We start from the raw sequence: 16,558 nt of genomic DNA on the forward strand, positions 1-16,558 counted from the left end.
GCAAAGACTACCAGAATTGGTTGTGTTTATGTGTGCTGCTCAATGTAAGAATGCCTTGCTGATCATTTACAATCACTTGAAATCCAAAATGTACCTTACTAATATGCATTCATGGTCTTATTGTTCACAGTTCATCAATGCATGTTATATATACAAACATGTTTTATCAAAATAGAATAACTTCCTCTTGTTCTTGTAATGAAACTGTTAATGGAACTTTGAAACTACAGGTACAGTCTGTGTTGGTGAGGAACATAACCAATAGCCAAAGAGGTAATCATTGTTTTGTGCTGCTGCTGCAAGTAATGTAGCTTTTCTCTTTTATTATGGAAGACAATCTGAAACTTTCGGTAACACTTTATTTCGGTAGTCCACTTTAGACATTCTATTAATAGTTAGTAACTTTGCAACTACATGTCAACTAGCAGTTAGTAGAGTATTAGTAGACTGTCTGCTTAATATCTTCTAACACTTTCTTTGTCAACATTGTACTAACCCTAAACCTACCCTAACAGTCTACTCTGAGAGTTAGTAGACATGTAGCTGCAAATTAATGAGAATTAGTTGACATGTAGTTGACATGTAGTTACAAAGTTACTTATAGTTAATAGACTGTCTAAAGTGAGGTAGTTCACCTCAAAATGAATATTTGCTGAAATGTACTCACTCTCAGGCCATCCAAGATGTAGATGAGTTTGTTTCTTCATCAGGTTTGGAGAAATGTAGCACTGCATCAGTGTCTCAGCAATGGATGCTCTGCAGTGAATGGGTGCCGTCAGAATGAGAGTCCAAACAGCTTATAAAAACATCACAATAATCCACACGTAATCCACACCACTCCAGTCCATCAGTTAACATCTGGTGAAGTGAAAAGTTGCATGTTTTTAAGCAACAAATTCGTAATTAAAGCGTTTTTAACTTCAAACATTTTTTTTCCAGCTGCTTTCTCCAGTGAAAAATGTGTCTCGTCTGAATCAGGAGAGAAATAGGCGCAGATCAAGCAGTGCTTACAAGAAAAAACAGTTCTAAACAAACACGCGAGTGGATTTTGATGTGCGACTTTTTTACTGGAGGAAGTGCTATTATGGATTATAATCTATGGATTATAATGGTTTAAAGTTAAAATGCCTGAAAAATTAAAATTATAATGGTGGGTTTGTTTATTATGCAGTTTTTCACTTTACAAGACAATAACTGATGGACTGGAGTGGTGTGGATTATTTGTGGAGTGTTTTGCTTTATTTTGTTGATTTATTTAGATTGTTTTGATTTTGTTAGATTGATGTAGGGGAAAACAAAAACTATTTGTCATTGTGACAAGAAAAACAGATTGAGTTTTAACACCTTTTCTTCTCAAGCACTGTAAATGCATCTTTGATTTAATAATGATTTTAATAAAAAAATATACGAAACGTTTTTTTTTTCTGCTGCCATAAAATGTAAAATTCATGCAATGTGCATGCAGGCATACATTTGTTCCCAGTTTCCATTGATACTGAGTCTGAATAGTGAATGGGTGCCGTCAGAATGAGAGTCCAAACAGCTTATAAAAACATCACAATAATCCACACGTAATCCACACCACTCCAGTCCATCAGTTAACATCTGGTGAAGTGAAAAGTTGCATGTTTTTAAGCAACAAATTCGTAATTAAAGCGTTTTTAACTTCAAACATTTTTTTTCCAGCTGCTTTCTCCAGTGAAAAATGTGTCTCGTCTGAATCAGGAGAGAAATAGGCGCAGATCAAGCAGTGCTTACAAGAAAAAACAGTTCTAAACAAACACGCGAGTGGATTTTGATGTGCGACTTTTTTACTGGAGGAAGTGCTATTATGGATTATAATCTATGGATTATAATGGTTTAAAGTTAAAATGCCTGAAAAATTAAAATTATAATGGTGGGTTTGTGTATTATGCAGTTTTTCACTTTACAAGACAATAACTGATGGACTGGAGTGGTGTGGATTATTTGTGGAGTATTGTGGTGTTTTTATCAGCTGTTTGGACTCTCATTCTGACGGCACCCATTCACTGCAGAGCATCCATTGGTGAGCAAGTGATGCAATGCTACATTTCTCCAAATCTGATGAAGAAACAAACTCATCTACATCTTGGATGGCCTGAGGGAGAGTAAAATTTCAGCAAATTTTCATTTTTCATTAAGGTATTTTTGTTTTTTATGGCTTTGGCTTCATCACATGAGCTAGATTTAATGTAACAGACATTCTTGCTAGAGAAACAAAACTTTCAATGTAACCCCCCCAGGTTAAAGAGTTCTTTGATCACAATTGCAATCTAATATGCATTTATGGATAATTACACAAAACCATGGATGCTCAGCTGACAATAGACTGCATTAGAATTCTAATGACATCAATCAAACTCAAAAGTGATTTGTTGAAGGAAGACTTAATCAAGGACAAAATGTTTCATTAGGAAAGAGAACACAAAGACAAAACTGATTCAATGCTTATCCTATTATCATTATTGGGTTGTTCAGAGTAGTTTAAAAGACGGAATGTGATGATCACAGGCAATAAATCAATTTCTAATGAATGCATTTTTTTTTGTTGTTGTTGTTAGTTTGAGCTTATATTAATTAAAGTATATTTTTATTCATTTTTAATCTATGCTATTTAGATGTGTATTTTCTTTTTGTGATCCGTCAGTATTCCACAACACACTCCTATACATAATATTTATAAAAAATATTTAATAGAGTACCATGGTATGACCATAGTACCATTCTCGTTTGTGTCAACATCAAATGTCATTGCACCCTGTAGATGTCGCTGTGTGCTTCCTCGCGTGGATAAGTGTTTACCTCCGCTCTGGCTCAGACAGCAGCGATTCTGCTCACTGGCTCTTGTGGTGTCCCGCTGGAGCCCAGCCGTGATCCAGCAGTGCCGCATGCGCTGGAGCATCTCCGTGCACCGGGACAAACCCAGCACAGCTCAGCGGTCAGACGCCGGAGCCTGGAGTGTGTCTGTCTGCTCGGACACTTCCTCGCTCTTCATCTGAGGTGAGCGCGCCTATCAACTTATATGCATGGGGATGATGCTCATGCATTGCAGCGCTGAAGCGTAAGTTCATGCTTCTCCATGGTGTTTGAAGCGCAGCGGCATCATGTTCCAGTGCACTGCGCTTTCAAACACTTTAACATGTGTCGCGTTGTCATAGTAAAACGAAACCAATGTCTACAGTCTTTATTATTTATTATACTTTTGTGTAAGTAATTTGGACAGTATCTTAATGTTTCTTGGCAGTTTAAACGTTATCTTAAAAAAAATGTTTTAATCATTATTCAAGTGCTTAAGTGCTATTATGGTAACTTTGGGTTATTAGTTATTAAAACATTGCTAGAACACTAATTATAGTAATTGGTGTAAACTGTGGTTACATGAATGATAATCATTATTATGTAACTGGTCATTGTAATTGCACTTTGTATTTAGTAGTATGCGTGACTTTGAGTTGAATCATGACTAGCAAACTGAACTGGCACACATGCAGTTACAATAAACATCCATAAAAAAAACAATAGAAACCATCACAGAATTTGTAATGGTTTTACTGGTTTTAATGGAAACTGTAATGTTGGTCTTTACTGGTAACTGGTGGCTTGTTAAAACCAATAAATCCTAATGGAATATGTCCCAAAACACACTACAGAAAACCATTTTTTTAATCTATATATATAATTTAAAGGAGAAATTTCTTATTACTCAAATTGCCAGATTTCATATCAGTGTTAGTTTTTTTTTGGATCAATTTAAACTAAGCTGAAATATTATAGCACAACTACAGTATAGTGTCAACATTTCAGTCTCCCTTCATATTTGTCAGATTTGCTTCGGTGAATTTAGTCTTAGTGCTTGTTGACTGTCAAACTGAGTTATTAGAACGTAATTATGAATAATTAGTTGAATTGTGCGGTATGACTGCCGACAGTTAAGCACTAAGATATTTGGGTAAATGTTCACAGTGAAGCGACGTGATGCAACAGAATTTGTAATGGTTTTACTGGTTTTAATGGAAACTGTAATGTTGGTCTTTACTGGTAACTGGTGGCTTGTTAAAACCAATAAATCCTAATGGAATATGTCCCAAAACACACTACAGAAAACCATTTTTTTAATCTATATATATAATTTAAAGGAGAAATTTCTTATTACTCAAATTGCCAGATTTCATATCAGTGTTAGTTTTTTTTTTGGATCAATTTAAACTAAGCTGAAATATTATAGCACAACTACAGTATAGTGTCAACATTTCAGTCTCCCTTCATATTTGTCAGATTTGCTTCGGTGAATTTAGTCTTAGTGCTTGTTGACTGTCAAACTGAGTTATTAGAACGTAATTATGAATAATTAGTTGAATTGTGCGGTATGACTGCCGACAGTTAAGCACTAAGATATTTGGGTAAATGTTCACAGTGAAGCGACGTGATGCATTTAAACTGTCGTTAAATAAGCTTTAAGATCACCTTAATATTCATACCAGGTGTGCTCATAGAAATGGGCTCTTGATGGAGCAATAATTGAATCGCTTCCTGTCTTGTTGTGTTTCTCTGTGTTCTGCCGGTGTATTGTAGGTTTTCAGTATTTTTAGAGTGTGGAGCGTGTGGAGTGGCACAAAGCGAGTGAGTGCCAGGACTGCACCAATAACACGTCTGTGGTGAATCACATGTAAAGCTTTGTATCCTAGCAACACAAGAGAAATGCACAACCACTGGCGTGTATCGGTGCATGACAGGGATAGGGCTTGTTGTCAATAAGATGATGAGCGGCCGGTTTCTTGTAAACTTATCAAAGTTTGGGTTGTTTAGACTCAGAAGTGCTCAGTTGGGAAACCCAGCTGTTTTTTGTTTTTTTTAATGCAAGCTCTCTGTTGCAGAAAAATATTGATCGAAAGGAGTGCATTTTACACTTCTGTCATTCTTTCATCCAGTCGTTTCTCTTTCTGTCAATAATGCAAACTTCTTAAATCATGTCTTAGAAACTTCAAGTAATGTTGTTGTGCCTTTTTCATTCACTTGCATTGAATGAGGACTAAAGCTTTGTTTTAGAAAAAGATGCAAAAGTAACATGATCCATATCATTTGTGCACTATATTCAAAGTCTTCTAATGCCATACAGTGATTTTGTGTGATAAACAGACTGAAAATTAAGTCATAATTCATAGTGATGCACCATAATGATTTATTTACGGTTCATTTAACCCGAAAACTGAATTTGTGTAATTGAACTTGGTATGCTGTTCAATGTGTCGTGTTTTCAGGTGATAAATTCATTTTTTTTTTCCAAATTCCATTTTTCCTGTTTTCATTTTTCTGGATTCCATTTTTTTTCTTTCCGTTTTTGTTTTTGTGTACTCCTTTTTAAGTGGTTAAATTCAGTTGTATTAATCAAAAAGCATGTCCAATTAATTGAAACCATACAATTTAACAGCAACGTTTTATTACATTTATTAAAAGCAATGTATTAAGAATTTAATTTTTAGGGCCCTATGAAATGCTTTATTTTTTCTTAAATTCTTATTTATTTACGTATCCAATTTTTGTGTTTTTAATTTTTTTTATGGATTCCATTTTAATGGTTTAATTAAATTTAATTAATACACAAAAGCATATGTAATTAATTAAATTAAAAAATTCAAAATTATATGTTATGTATTTTACATTTTTGTGGTAATCAACTGAAGGCATAAAACATTGATTTACTTTATATTTTAAGCAACTGAAGATTAAACAACAATACACTGTTTTTGAGAATCAATACAGTATCACCAAACATAATATTGTGATATTCATGTTTATTGTGAATATCATCTATATTTTCTTACACCCCTAGTTTTGGCTGCAGTAGAAACTGACATCAGTCAAAATGCTAAATGAACAAAAGTTCGGCTGAAGAAGTGAAGTCTGATTTATGAACAAATCATTCTTTGAAATCATATTTTTTTATTGAATCAGTTAATTCAGTTCACAAAACCATTTTGAACGATTGGTTTGTCAGACTGGTTATCAGGTTTAACTAGCTTACTGGAGAGGAAAGTTATGAGTAAATAATAATGACATAATATTTCGTCCGTTTCCTCACATAATCGCGTTAAGACTTAAATTATAGTGCACAAGTAATACGGACTGCTTTATTTGAGTTGCATGCACTATTGGACAGAAAATGGCATTTCTGCATTTTGCATATTTGTGTGAACTTTTACTCATCCCCAGTTTGTAAGGCACAGTGATGCTTTCTGTTTTATCCCAGCATCTCTTCAGCCCCTCATGTTGTGTTTCTCCTGGTCTGAGATGGATTTGTGACCTTCCACAAAACCACTAAGCCGCTCGGGCTTCACTAGGTTTATCAGTGGCTCGTTGTATTCCTCCGGCTGATGCTTTGAATGTGTAGTGCTCATTTTTGTGTTGCGCTGTAGTCTGTTCTTGTAGAGCTCAATTCACTGTTCTTAACACTCTGTGCAGCGAGGACTTAGATTAAATCCTGGCTTAGATCCTGCCTAGTCTTTGACTAAAGGAAAAAGGGGATCAGCGTGAATGTGTTTATTTCCATATGCTTGTTTGATATTCGGATGTTCAAGAGTAAATTACTGGCTGTATTTAAATATATCATTGTGTATCATTTTATCCTGCCTTATAGCATTCAAAGAGATGTTTAATGGTGAGAGGGATTGGATACCAGTCACATAAAGGGATTTAATTCACATTTACCAGCTTAGAAGAACTATTAATGTGTTCACGCTCAAAGATGGCAAATATATATGCTTCAATGCAACGACGTCTTTACTGGCAACAAAACAGGGACTGAAACTGGTCTGTTAGAGCACCGCAGGATCCAGTAATCTTTGTTTTTTGAATCTGTATTGTAGGGCCCTATGATTTCCATGATGTGGAAAACACGGACGGAATCACAGAATCCAGTCATAAATATGGATTTGACCATTTCATTTGAGAAAAACTACCATCATATCATATACACACACAAACAAAACTCTTCACAGCAAACCGTCAAAATAAAAGTTGTGTTTAACTTAAAGAAATTGTGACAGAAATACAGTGGAGCTCAAAATTGGAGAACAACCTACAATTTCCTAAATGTCAATGTCACTGCTTAGTCCTGTTTGAAGTTATTCTAACAGGAGTAGAAGGGCAGTTTTTTTAAGCATATTTCATAAACTGTATTCTGAATCACAGTATAAAAAAACTTAAATGAGATATTTAAAAAATAACTCTTATCAAACTTAAAGGGGGGGTACAATGCTGTTTCATGCATTCAGAGTTGTTTACACTGTTAAAGAGTTGGATTCTCATGCTAAGCAAGGACAAAGTTTCAAAAAACAATTTGGACGGATGACGGAGTATTTCTGTGCCAAAAATCTTACTTCCGGGTTCGTACAAGTTTCGGAGAGTTTTTTTTCCGATCGTGGCTCTTCATGACGTAATCGAGGGTGGAACTCCTTATATGGGCATTTCTCCCAGAAGAGCGAGATCGCGCCCATCAACGGGACTCGCTTGGGAAGAATGTCTCCAATCCAAAGAAGTGTGTTTTTGGTTTTAAGGGAAAGATAACTTTGTTCAGCTTCCTAAAGAACCCAGCCTTATGTAAACTGTGGATACCGTTTGTTTTTCCGTGGCAGCAACGGAGTTTCGCAAGTGTGTTTGTTGATGAACGTTTTATAAACAAAGGCCAGTTCGACGCTGGATTTGCACAACGTTTGATACTGAAAGATGGAGCGGTCCCAGCTATAAAATATTCCGGTCATGATTCAGACCTGCAGACGGTAAGTGAAACTGCATCAAACGTCTGTTTTGTTGGCATTCGGCGCCCAAGTGCTCGTCACTCTTTAGCTCCGCCCACGGCACGCCTCCAGGAGCTCGACTTTTTCCGGAGCGAATCGTAAAGCTGTATCTTTCTTTTATACATATGATAAAACTAAAGACTTTTTGGAGATATGAAGGATGCAGTACTACTCTATACACTCTTAAAAATAAAGGTGCTTCACGATGCCATAGAAGAACCTTTTTGTCTAAATGGTTCCATAAAGAACCTTTAACATCTGAAGAACCTTTCTGTTTCACAAAAGCTTCTTTGTGGTGAAAAAAGATTCTTCAGATTACAAAAAGGTAAGAAAGAGATGGTTCTTTAAAGAACCTTTGACTGAATGGTTCTTTGTAGAACCAAAAATGGTTCTTCTATGGCATCGCTGTGAAGAACCTTTTGAAGCACCTTTATTTTTAAGAGTGTAGGTACTCAAGATTAACATGAGATGCCCCCTTTAAAGAACACTTACAGATACCTCCAAGTTATTGGTGTTAATCTGGCACGATTATATAACAAACACTATTTAACTGGCAGCAATCCTCCAATTTCTACTGAGATTGCATGATGGCAGGCCGATCTAAGGTGACTGAAGCCTTGCGACAGGAGGCGGTCAAGATGAAGGCCAAATGGAAAAGAAGCTGAAAGAAGCTTTCAGCCACTGCAAAAGAAGCTGGTCGTTCCAAATCTGTGATTTCTAGAATATTGCAGGTTTGCATGACAATAATTCATTCAAGTCCCCCAAAAAGGCAGGTCATCCACGAAAGACAGGATAATGCGGAGACTCTCAATGGGGAATCGGTTCAGCACTGCAGCTGGAATTGCTCCCCAGTTCAGCGCTGAACATGGTATGGATCTGTCTCGGCACGTTTAAGAGAAGACAAACTGAAAGCGCGCTCTGCAGTGACCAAATCTCTCATCAGCAGACAGAATCAAAAGGCTAAGCTCACCTTTGCTGAGGAGCATGTTGTGTGGAGAGAGGAGAACTGATCCAAAGTTCACTTTAGTGATGAGAGCAAGTTTAATTTATTTGAGTCTGATGGGAAACATTTTATGCCATTTGATTAACAAAAAAAAATTAAAGTACATAACACAGAATTTCTAGAAAATAAATGAATAATTGTGATCCTGGACCACAAAACCAATTTTAAATTTGTAAATTTTTCGAAATTGAGATGCATACATCATCTGAAAGCTGAATAAGCTTTCCATTGATGTATGGTTTGTTGGGATATGACAATATTTGGCCGAGATACAACTATTCTGGAAAAAAATCTGGAATCTGAGGGTGCAAAAAAATCAAAATATTGAGAAAATCACCTTTAAATTTGTCCAATTGAAGTTCTTAGCAATGTGTATTACTAATCAAAAATTAAGTTTTTATATATTTACAGTAGGAAATTTACTAAATATCTTCATGGAATATGATCTTTACTTAATATCCTAATGATTTTTGGCATAAAAGAAAAATCTATAATTTTGACCCATACAATGTATTGTTGGCTATTGCTACAAATATACCCCAGCGACTTAACACTGCTTTTGCGCTGCAGGGTCACAATTTATTTGGGCTAAACATACTAAATGTTTCACATTAAAATTTTATTAAACCATTAAAATTTAAAACACAGAATTTGGTCAAATAAATAAATAAAATTTGGGGGGAAAATAAATAAATAAAATGGATTTCAAAGGGCCCTATTGAAAGAATAGGCGCATTTCTCATCATATCCCACTAAACGCACACACATACTCGTCTCTAAATGGAGCACATTCACACAGCTCAAAGGTAGGAGCATGAAGGATGCTCTGCTTAGTCAAGGGCAGAGTGTCCATTAGCACTTGTGCGACTTTTCTGTTTGTTTTGTTGGTTTATGTTGTATTGCATTGTCGTTGAGAGATAGCAGGTGTCATTTGAATATTCTTTCAAGCAGAAATGCACTGTCATAAAGCTCACTCCACAGAAACGGAAATGAGCGAGCGTTTCTCTTTTGACATTCCTCTGATAAGGTAATCAATGAACCATAGCTGGTCATTGAGTGGAAGGTGTGTGTGTGTGTGTGTGTGTGTGTGTGTGTGTGTGTGTGTGTGTGTGTGTTTAATACTAAAAGCTTCCTGTCACTGACAAGTTCATTGTATGAATTTGCTGTTCCTCATTTCATTGAAGAAGCTCTTACATGGGAAACCATTTTTGACAGCTTAATTTAACATTTTAAGACAGAATAGAGTTGATTGCTGGATGGAATCACTAATGAGATATTTTCAGGGCCTTGATAGCAGCACGGAAGCATGCATTTATCATTTATTTAGATTAGAAAACAAAAATAGCTTTGCATTTGTACAAAATTATAATATTTTGGATTTGAAAATAAATAATTGATTTAATTTGAGATTGCTAGATTTAGTCGTATAATATTGATTTGAATTCATTTATTTGAAGTATTTTTTAATTTTAATTAGAAACAAATTATTGAAGAAAGTGGCTTTTGTTGTAAAACAAAATAACTTTTCAAGCAAAAATGCCAACGTTTTTATTAATGACCAACAACCATTTAGATCAAATATGTTTATTAGATTAAATCACAGACGGAAATCTAAATGTGTTACAAAACTAAAACTACTGTCAAAAAACACTCTTCTTAAGCTGAATGGAAATATTTCAAGCAAATATCGAATGTAGGTAGTTACAGAAACTCAAGAAAATCAAGTCTTAAACAGCTTGCATGCCTAGAAAAGAACTTTGAAGAGTCTCAAAATTATTGTCAGATGGAGAGAAGACGTGAACACTGACCTGCTGCTGAGCAACAAATATAGAGCACACACAAAAAAAGCAACTGACATTTCAAGAACTAAGTAACTGTGCAGTGGACCTGCTTTACTTCTTTTATTTAATGAAGTTTGGTTTTCTGTTGACAGCCACAGTGATGAATTCATAAAATGCTGTCAAATGCTTTAATTCAGATTCATCTGATTATTTATGTGGCTTAATAGCCTTGCTGATATTCAGCATGATTGTGACTGTGATGTTGCTCTAAGACATAAACAGGACAGAACCTCAAGGTTCAAGTTGAATTTCTTTTAACTTGACAAGTGTCCCCCCAAGAGATGCTTGAAAAACAGTAATATGGAACAATGGTCAAAGACGTCTGTCTAGTGCACGTAAAAGACAGTGCAAGACAAATTGTTCTTTGTGAACCAGCCACTAGAATGCTTCTGATATTTATCGTGAATGTGATATTGACTTTATACAACAGTTAAAAAAAACCTGAAGTTAATATTGAGTGAGTTACGTTACAATAATGTCTGTTTTTTCTTTTTCTGTTTCTCCAATGAAAATAGTTCCAAAGCCGGAGCAGAACATTTGTGCGTCTCAGAGCACCGCTGCAGGGTTTCGTTCCTGAATGAATCTGTTCTTGAATGAATCATTTGAGTCAGCGATTCAATGAGCTTCTTGAGTCTGTTCAGTAAAGAGCGTTTTGATTGGTGGATTAATAGCTCACCGCGATTGGCTGAACGGAACATCCTCCAAAAAAAGATATTTATGAATCTTAACCTGCCAGGAAGGTCTCAAAAATACCACACACAAATTCAAAGCAGTCCACGCATGTGTGATGATTTGCAAATGCAGATTCAACGATCCATAAATACATGTAACATCATTCATAAATGTGTGATGGAAATTAATTCAAGAACTTGATATATACACATTTGTGTAAACATTTTAAATATATTTAGGTTAGATGCTTTTGTGTGAGCATTTGGGGAAATATTTATGCTTTTACTTCTGTATTTATGAATTGTGTTTTGAATTTACGAATCGGAACGTAAATTGTGCTGTGCATTTATTAATTTAGTTTTATAAATGTATTATTTTTTAGGCCAATCTGGCTCCATTTTAAGGGACTTTCCACCACCTACTGGCAGTTATATGGTCATATTAATTTATCCATGACAGGCCTAAACCAGACTAAGTACCAGCACAAAAACACACTCAGCAAAATATAGTTTAATTATCGTTATCGAAAAAAGCACAACAAATATTGAGATATCATTTTTGTCAATATTGCACGCCACTACTGCTCAGCCAATCAGATTGCAGCACCAGAAGTAACTTGAATAAATTGATATTGCCTGTGTACTGAATATATATCTAATTTCTTTTGATTTTGGGGTAAAATATAAGCTGGAAATGACAGGTGCTGTGAGATTTTCCCCATTGCTGGTTCTGCTGCTAAAGACGAGAATGAAAAACACAAATATCTTTGGCATATTGAAATGTTGTAGAGTAGATTTTACATGTAAGATCTTTTGTAGTGCTGCACTGTAAATGTCAGTCAGGCGACGGGGAATATTAATGAAAGCAGAGGTTTTACCGAGATGACGCTTATATCAAATATCTCTGAGATGAGACATTTAATAGCAGACTGCAGTGGAAACGTTCTGACTCATTAAACACAATGAATCTACAGACATTCAGCTGCTACTCTGTTTGTTTTGGCCTGATCCTGGTTTGACCTTTTTTGATTGGTTAAAGTAATTGCTGGGCTGTTATTTCTAATATTTGTGAAATAGTAGGGCTCACAGATGTTGAGTTTGTGTCGAGTCGAAACTCACTTAGTTCCTGCATTTGTGTTTTCAAGTGGGGATTCCTAATTGAGATCGAAAACACTGAAACGTTACAGTTTGTTCCGGACAGTTGAAGATTTATGCTGCCGGTCTGATTAAATTATGCATAGTGTCTATGTGTAATCAAGACTACTTAAAATCAACTGATCTGTGCAGTGTTGCATTTTTAAGGATTTATCCTAGCTGTGAGCTGGAATATCATACTACGGCTTCATTTAGAGCAAACTAGATATTAAACATTTTTAAAGTGAGACTGGAATTGGCCTAGTTTTATGATGAATGTTTCCTCCTCTTCTAAAGTTTCTTTTTTGCTACATTTGTCTTTGCCGCTGCCAAAGTGCAAATCTGTAAGAAGAATTTGAGGAAATGTTGAAAAGCTAACTAGGAAATATTGACAAAATCAGTATCAGGTGCCAGCCAGTGGAAGTGCTGTTCCCTGATGAAACCCCATTCTTGCTACAAGTAATGTAAGAAATTCAGTCTGATGCCTTTGATCTTACATTTGTTACTGGATATAGCTGAGAGTAAATTTCAGATATTTATTACTGGGTCATTCCGTGTCAACTAAACCCCAGCTCCAATTTTTCATTTGTTAAAGGGGTCATATGATGCGATTTAAATTTTTCCTTTCTCTTTGGAGAGTTACAGGCTCTTGGTGCATAAAGAAGATCTGTAAAGTTGCAAAGACTAAAGTCTCAAATCCAAAGAGATATTCTTTATAAAAGTTAAGAGACAACCACGCCTACCTAAAACGGCTCGTTTAAACACGCCCCCACATGTCTACGTCACTGTGTGGGAAGATTTGCATAACGCCACCCAAATGTTCACGCAAAGAAAGAAGGCGTAACTTTTATTCTCGCTGTAGTATTGTTGCCGCCGCCATGTCGTGAAGACGCTGTGTGTTTTGTTGTGAAAGCGAAACTACTTTGTTTGGTCTTCCAAAAGAGGACACGACTAGAAATCAGTGGTTAAGTTGTATTTACAACACTGTTCCAGAACAGTTCAACCCAAATATTAATTTGTGTGCAGCACGTTTTATGGAGGACTGTTTACTGATACTGGTAGAGTAGACTACAATGCCGGCTGTTCTGACAAACCACATAAACACATTTCATTACACAAAATAATGTTCTTTTTAGCAACATCATATGACCCCTTTTAAGGCCATCTATGGTTCAATCCCAGAGATATGGGGATCTCAATGTGGATCCATGTCCAGATGAATAATACCCATTTAGTGGTTGAAAACCAAATGTTGGTCACTATGTATACAGGTGATACTTATTGTATTTAAAGGGGAATGTTAACATTAAAGAAGAATAATGTTGAAACTAGAAATGTATCAGGAACCTTTTCCCATAGGAATGAGCCTACTGTATAAAGTGGCAATTTAAGAATATGTAACTCATTTTGAATTGTATCCGTTTACAAAATGTGATAAAACACAAAACAGTAGCAACATATTTTCTTTCTCAACAAATATAATTCCTAATTATTAATCTTGATTATTGTCATTTTAGAAATTTTGTTTTACGTTTCATGAGAGTTATTGTCACATAAGCACAAATCAAGAGAATTGTGGTGCCCAGGAACCTGAATGACTCCACTGCAGTCACAGTGCTGTCCATGATGGCGAGTGGGGGGAGTGCAGAGGGGTTTCTCCTGAAGTCCACGGTCATCTCCACAGTTTTTAGCGTGTTGAGCACCAGGTTGTTAAATGGACTAAACATTAAAATGGACTAAACATGTCCATTTTAATGTATATATTTATTTTTGTTGTTGAGCGCCAGGTTGATGTTTTATAGTTATCATATAAATTACCACACTCTTTATATTTATGAAAACTGATACAACAAGAATCTTCTCTGAAGAGCTAAACCAGTGAAAATCCTAATATTAACTCAAAAAATTCAAAATTATATTAACGTTTTTCAGTGGGGTATATATCACGTCACTACGCAGGAAATATTTCCATTTGAGAGAAAAGTTCTGATTGGGGGATTTAAGCTCTTGACATTTGGCAACCCCAAGCATAAAAGCTTGTGGAGGCTTGTTACCAATGCAAGTTAACACAAATTAAATTAAATACTTTCAGGATAAATAACTAGCCGACAAATATGCTTAATTAATCGAGAGAAGCAGAAATCATAATCATGATTCAAATACGATTTATATGCAGCTCTAACATTTTTGGCCTGAAATGTACTCTACGAATTCGCATTAGTATGCACGACAAGATGGCACTCATGAATGCGTTGGCCAAGCATTTGCATTTGTATGCTTGCACAGAGTATTTCTGGCCTTAGTTTAGGAGTATGACCATCCAAGCAGACCAAAAAACACAAAAAATCAAATCAGTGGGTGGAATAATGTGATGAGGATCCTTACTGCAGACTTGGACACAATTTCATGTGGGCACGTTGAACATATGTGGTTGGACGACTGTATTTCCCCCGCAGACCTGTCCTCTTTTTAAAGCTGCATTTTCCTCCCATGATGGTTTTGACGTCACTTCCATTACATCCAGTGAGTGTCAGAGCCGAGGGATTTCAAACGTCTTAATCTCATCCATATGAAAGCAGTGCCATGAGAGGGTTTCTTCCACTAGTTTGAATAATACAAACTGTTGATCTTTTAAATGTTGTTAGAGGACAGCGTGGCTCTGCCAAAGTGGGACTTTTTTTTCAGTTATGTCTTCTACTTAGAAGGGTTTTAAAAAATAAAAAAATAAAAAATAAATATATATATTTGAGGCTATTTATTTGATTATTGTGGGTATGATTAGAATGTGCAAATATTCAGGTCTCTCAATACATGCTGTGTCCATCCTTTAATTTAAATTGTAAAATGTTTAGTCCATTTTAACATCCAGCAGGCAACAATCTTAAAGGAATAGTTCACCCAAAATGAAAATTTACTCACCCTCAGGCCATCCAAGATGTAGATGAGTTCAAGTTGTAGACAAATGTTCATCAGAACAGATGTGAGTGAATGGGTGCCGTCAGAATGAGAGTCCAAACAGCTGATAAAAACATCACAATAATCCACAAGCAATGCACACCACTCCGGTCCATCAGTTAACATCTTGTGAAGCCAAAAGCTGTGTGTTTTGAAGAAACAAATCCATCATTAAGAGATATTAGCTTCAAACCATTGCTTCTGGACAAAATACGAGTCCATAATAACGCGTCCTCCAGTGAAAAGTCGTCTGGTCTGAATCAGGAGAGAAATACGCACACATCAAACACCATTTACAAGTGAAAACAGTCCAAAACAGCTCTAAACAAAATGTTGGTGGATTTTGATGTGAAAGGAGAAGAGAGGATGGACTTTTTCACTGGTGGAAGCATTATTATGGATTATGGATTTATGGACTGGTTTGAAGTTCAAATGCATTAATTCTGGATTTGTTTCTTACAGCTTTTTGCTTCTCACGATGTTAACTGATAGACTGGAGTGGTGTGGATTACTTGTGGATTATTGTGATGTTGTAATCAGCTGTTTGGTCTCTCATTCTGACGGCACCCATTCACTGCAGAGCATCCATTGGCGAGCAAATGATGTAATGCTACATTTCTCCAAATTTGATGAAGAAACAAACTCATCTACATCTACATTCATTTTTGGGTGAACTATTATTTTAAGTCAGATCGCTTAGTAAAATAATATCACATAGCACATATCTCCTCAACAAGCGGCTTGATTCGAGATATCATTCATGTTTGTGCAAGATGATTACATGCCAAAATGTTCAAAACCCTAACCCTTGTGAGCAGTGCTAACAGTGATGCTTCCCATAATAGATGTTACTGCTGGATTTTATAGGGAAATCATAGAACTAATGCACTTCCCAAGTAATGTGTTTGAATTATATTTACCACGTTTATTTCCTCAATCTCAGCCTTCAGAGCTTATCGTGGGTTTTTAGTGATTGTGGGGTGGTGTTGAGCTGCTGTGATATTGCTTTCACTGTTGTTGTGTTCCTGACGGGTGAAAACATCACACCCCGACCTCAGTGGAACGTGTTTTGAAAGCCTTGGGCCACACAAGCTGTCCTTTGCAGACACCGTTATAATGTTGAAACAATAGCCCCATTTA

General features: G+C 35.9%; 1 protein-coding gene across 1 annotated transcript in view; it reads left to right on the plus strand.

Moving 5' to 3' along the window:
- The first annotated feature begins 2,834 nt into the window (after nt 1-2,834).
- LOC107553323 (ecto-NOX disulfide-thiol exchanger 2-like) overlaps nt 2,835-16,558 on the plus strand; it is a 273,927-nt gene continuing 260,203 nt past the window's right edge. Inside the window, exon 1 of the mRNA XM_016235520.1 lies at nt 2,835-3,021. The gene's annotated coding sequence lies outside the window, so the exon portion shown is untranslated. The remainder of the gene's footprint in view (nt 3,022-16,558) is intronic.

Source organism: Sinocyclocheilus grahami, unplaced genomic scaffold (genome assembly GCF_001515645.1).
Source record: "Sinocyclocheilus grahami isolate Dianchi unplaced genomic scaffold, SAMN03320097.WGS_v1.1 scaffold470.1, whole genome shotgun sequence".
NCBI lineage: Eukaryota > Metazoa > Chordata > Actinopteri > Cypriniformes > Cyprinidae > Sinocyclocheilus > Sinocyclocheilus grahami.